Source organism: Lotus japonicus, chromosome 3 (assembly GCF_012489685.1).
Source record: "Lotus japonicus ecotype B-129 chromosome 3, LjGifu_v1.2".
Lineage (NCBI taxonomy): Eukaryota > Viridiplantae > Streptophyta > Magnoliopsida > Fabales > Fabaceae > Lotus > Lotus japonicus.
In genome coordinates, this window is record NC_080043.1 from 82284555 (window position 1) to 82290214 (window position 5660).

The window sequence follows — 5660 nt, forward strand, 5'->3', positions numbered from 1 at the left end:
GTATATCGGTTAGTTTAGTAGTTGGGTTTTGTCTTTACTTCCTTATCGTTTTGATTTAAAGGAAAGAAAACGAAAAAAATTACTTGTTTTCCGCGTAAAGATTATTTTTTGTTACTAAAGTGACACCTGGAAATTGGGGTGTTACAATAATGGAGGGGAGCAAAATCCCTCCAACCTCAATTTTTTGTAAAATTATATGTTTAGAATTTCAGGCTTTAATTTGTTAAATCTGCAAAATGTTATATTTTAGAATTCCAGACGTTGTCAACCAAGTTTCCAAGGTACTTATCAATTTAATGAGCTTACCAGTAATACATGAACTTAGCTTTGTTTTATATAGCACAGTGCTAATATCATCTATTATTGCAATTCAAAGTCATTTTTGGTTGTGTTGATGCAATAATGACTTAAGCGGTCAGAATTGCAGGTATGTAAATATATAAAAGGGTATAAAAATAATTTTAATTATAAAATTTCTTCCTCTTCATGAATCAAATAAAAATAAATTATTTTTCCTTATCTTTCCTTTTGTGAACCAAACGTAATAAGTATTAAAATCACTCTCCTCCCTTCCCCTCCCCCCTCCATTCAAATCTCTCCCCTCCCCTCCTTTAAACCAAACAATATGTAAGACAAGAGTAGAGAAGAACAACAGATTAAAAACTTAAAGTGTGATGCTCTCAATTGTTGGGTGCACTCGATGTTGGGATGCTTCACTCTACTAGGATGCAATGAACATCTGGAAGATGTCTCTATGGTTTCCTTCGTTGTACCCATCTTCCCAACCATATGCATTAATTCCACAGAAAACTTTCTCATCATTGAAGTGGCATGCCGTAAATATTTGACTACTTGCATTTGCTAGTTGCCAATTTCTGACCCACGTGCATTAACACCGATGATATTGAAGGAGAATTATGCCTATATAAAGAACACCAAAACTAAAGAAAGAGCACAACAACTGATCAGTGAATCATAATTATAAATCAAAAAGAGAAATCCAATAGACTAGGGAAAATGAGTCCCAACAATATCAAACAAAATCATCAACTTCCCACAATAGAGGTTGATGATGCTTACCAAGCTGCTTTGGTGCTATATATGTTTTAGTAGAATCATGCCTGCAATATTAAATGCTGCTATTGACCTCAATTTGTTTGAGATCATAGCAAAGGCGAAAAAATGTGGTTTAATGTCTGCCTCTGAGATTGCTTCTCTTCTTCCAAATTCCCAGCAGCACCAAGAATTGGCTAACAGGCTTGAACGCATGTTGCCTGTGTTGGCTAGTTATTCTCTTTTGAATTGCTCCATTCGAACCAATGAAGATGGAAAGAGAGAGAGGGTTTATGGTCTCACACCCGTTGGTGAATACTTTGCGTGTGATAGCAACAATGGAGGAGGCTCTTTGGGTCCACTCTCAACTTTGATGCACAGAGGATATCACGATATTTGGTAATCAACATAATAATATGCTCATCTAATTTGTCTCACTTTGAGTTTTACCTGGCTAGCATCTATTACATTAAGTATTTTTTTATTTTAATATCTCTTTAAATTTACAATGCAGTTTCTTTCAGTTTTTTTTTCTAAATTACTTTTATAATTTTGTTTTTAATTTTAAGATGTCTATTCAACATTTTAAAAATCATTATTTCAAAAATAGCTGAAATCCGATTGTTTGGAAAAACCATTATGATTAACTTATAAGGAAAATCTACAATAACATATGAGACAGAAAATAAAAAAAGTACTTTTAATTAGTGTAACTAAACACAAATCAACTTAGCTAAGTGGGTTGATGTAGTGGCTCAACACTCCATTCCTTAAGCAAGTGGTAGGGTTCAAATCTCAACTCTTTTGAATGTAAAGCTCATTGGTTAGCCCCTACCGTTTAATGAGTTGACTGTGGGGCTAGAGATCGGTCTTATGACAATGCAAGGTTGTGGAGATACCTTCGTCAGGAAACACAAATTAACTTATCCTTTTCTCAAAATCTCAGGAAAAAAAATCACTATTTTTAGATAGTTAAATATGTTCATAGTACTTTAAAATATGGGCATGAACTGGATCTGACCTCTCTAAAAAAATTCCATAACTTTTAGAGACCAAAGTCAATTCAATGGCTTCATTTTCTAGCGGTTTATATCGATATTAAAATCAAGAATAATTAATTAGTGACAGTTAAAAATCACGGCTAATACACAAAACTGCCATAAAAGGTATGACAAAGACTAATTTCACCTATTTCATTAATGTTGGACTTTCAAAAATATTATAATAATAAATAATAATGTTGAAGATGAAAGCTATAATATTTTTAGAGAGACTAAATTTAATTCACCCCTATTTTAAAGGGACTAAAACCATATTTAATCTTTAAAATTATTATTTCTAATATGAAACAAACGCATTAAACTCTTTCAACAAAATTTCATGAAAATTTGGCAATGATTTTGTTTTGTTTCTTTACCAGGAATGATGTAAAGGATGCAATTGTGGACCCAAATAACAACAACCATTTCCAGAAACTTCACGGCTTGTCCAATTGCATCCTTTACATCATTCCTGGTAAAGAAACAAAACAAAATCATTGCCAAATTTTCATGAAATTTTGTTGAAAGAGTTTAATGCGTTTGTTTCATATTAGAAATAATAATTTTAAAGATTAAATATGGTTTTAGTCCCTTTAAAATAGGGGTGAATTAAATTTAGTCTCTCTAAAAATATTATAGCTTTCATCTTCAACATTATTATTTATTATTATAATATTTTTGAAAGTCCAACATTAATGAAATAGGTGAAATTAGTCTTTGTCATACCTTTTATGGCAGTTTTGTGTATTAGCCGTGATTTTTAACTGTCACTAATTAATTATTCTTGATTTTAATATCGATTTAAACCGCTAGAAAATGAAGCCATTGAATTGACTTTGGTCTCTAAAAGTTATGGAATTTTTTTAGAGAGGTCAGATCCAGTTCATGCCCATATTTTAAAGTACTATGAACATATTTAACTATCTAAAAATAGTGATTTTTTTTCCTGAGATTTTGAGAAAAGGATAAGTTAATTTGTGTTTCCTGACGAAGGTATCTCCACAACCTTGCATTGTCATAAGACCGATCTCTAGCCCCACAGTCAACTCATTAAACGGTAGGGGCTAACCAATGAGCTTTACATTCAAAAGAGTTGAGATTTGAACCCTACCACTTGCTTAAGGAATGGAGTGTTGAGCCACTACATCAACCCACTTAGCTAAGTTGATTTGTGTTTAGTTACACTAATTAAAAGTACTTTTTTTATTTTCTGTCTCATATGTTATTGTAGATTTTCCTTATAAGTTAATCATAATGGTTTTTCCAAACAATCGGATTTCAGCTATTTTTGAAATAATGATTTTTAAAATGTTGAATAGACATCTTAAAATTAAAAACAAAATTATAAAAGTAATTTAGAAAAAAAAACTGAAAGAAACTGCATTGTAAATTTAAAGAGATATTAAAATAAAAAAATACTTAATGTAATAGATGCTAGCCAGGTAAAACTCAAAGTGAGACAAATTAGATGAGCATATTATTATGTTGATTACCAAATATCGTGATATCCTCTGTGCATCAAAGTTGAGAGTGGACCCAAAGAGCCTCCTCCATTGTTGCTATCACACGCAAAGTATTCACCAACGGGTGTGAGACCATAAACCCTCTCTCTCTTTCCATCTTCATTGGTTCGAATGGAGCAATTCAAAAGAGAATAACTAGCAAACACAGGCAACATGCGTTCAAGCCTGTTAGCCAATTCTTGGTGCTGCTGGGAATTTGGAAGAAGAGAAGCAATCTCAGAGGCAGACATTAAACCACATTTTTTCGCCTTTGCTATGATCTCAAACAAATTGAGGTCAATAGCAGCATTTAATATTGCAGGCATGATTCTACTAAAACATGTACAACAACCATTTCCAGAAACTTCACGGCTTGTCCAATTACCAGTATTTGAAGAAAGATACAGATCTAAATCTCTTATTTAACAAAGCAATGGCTAAAGTTGGCCCATTAGAAATGAAGCGAATCCTTAAACTGTATAAAGGATTTGAGGGAGTATCAACATTGGTTGATGTAGGTGGTGGAGTTGGTCAGGCCTTACAAAAAATTATCTCTCAATATCCTTCAATAAAAGGAATTAATTTTGATTTGCCTCAAGTAATTCAACATGTAATACCTCTTCCAGGTAATATATATTATTCCCTTTTAGTTTTCATTATGTCTGAACTACTATTTTTTAACAAAGTAATCGTAGAAATCACCACAAGTAAAGTCTTAGGTGACTCACTAATATTTTGACATGTATCATAGGAAGTTCTAGCTCATGACACATACAGGGCGATCTAAGGTTGAGCCTCATATATATTAACTGGAGTGATTTAGACAACATTTTAAAAAAGGGAACAATTATGTTAAATTTCTAGAAAAATATTGGTTTATGTTCATTTAGCCAAAACTAATTAATTAGAAAATACATGTTTTGCTTAAAGGGATTGAGCATGTTCCAGGAGATATGTTTAAAAGCGTTCCAAAGGGTGATGCCATTTTGCTAAAGGTTAGTGAGCTATATGAAAGTTCAATTTTATATTATATATATATATATATAATATAAAATATGTACTAATCACATTTTTCCATTGTCTTTGGTCATTTCAGCTTGTATGCCATAATTGGGCAGATGAAGAATGTGTGATGATTTTAAAAAACTGCTACAAAGCTTTGCCAAAAGGTGGAAAGGTGATTGTTCTGGACTACATAATGCCAGAAGTCCCAAATCCAAGCAACATCTCTAAGCATATTTGTGCTATTGATAATGTAATGTTTCTTATAAATGGTGGAAAGGAAAGAACAGAGGATGAATTTAAGATTTTGTGCATGAGGGCTGGATTTTCCAAATTTTGTGTTCCTTGCAGTGATTTCTTAGCTATATCAGGAGTGATGGAGTTTCACAAATAAAAATAACAATACAATGACTTTGAATTTCAATAAGTATTGTTAGAGTTGGAAAAAGTTTGAGGGGGAAAATGCTGAAAGACATTATGCAATTTATTTTTCTATGTAATTATGCAGAATTATGAGTTCTGCTTTGATGTTTTTGTTTTTTTAAGGTCTCTTGATTTCTGGTGGCTTAATTGTACAAGGGCTTTGGTGGTTCTCTTATATTTTTCCCTTGTTAGGTTTGTTGTGTTTGTAATTGGTTACATCTTGTACTCAAAACTCATTTTCATTATTGATAAAGTTTGTTAGGTTATACTCCTACTGTTTTCGAAATGGTTGTTGTTTTAGTTTTTCAAATATATTCTAAAATGGTTGTTGTTTTAAGAATTCAAGACAACTAATTATTTCATTTTCTTCCATATATACCATCATTTAATATTATATCTCTCACCTACCGCCTTCAATTCTCACCAATCATAATTCTCACCAATCACAATTATCACCAATCACGTACTTAACAAATAACTATCATTCTTTCTCTTTAAAAAACTAAAATTTAAATAAGAGTGTTTTAGCCAAATTTAATATTAATTAATGAACTATTAAACTGTGTGTATTACTTTAAATAACAACCATTTTGGAATGGAGTACAAATTATATACTATATAATATTTCTGAAACAAAAAA

The 5660-nt window shown here is 31.6% G+C and overlaps 1 pseudogene; it reads left to right on the forward strand.

Moving 5' to 3' along the window:
- Positions 1-1017: 1017 nt before the first annotated feature.
- LOC130742816 (isoliquiritigenin 2'-O-methyltransferase-like) lies at positions 1018-5292 on the forward strand (annotated as a pseudogene).
- The last annotated feature ends 368 nt before the right edge of the window (positions 5293-5660 follow it).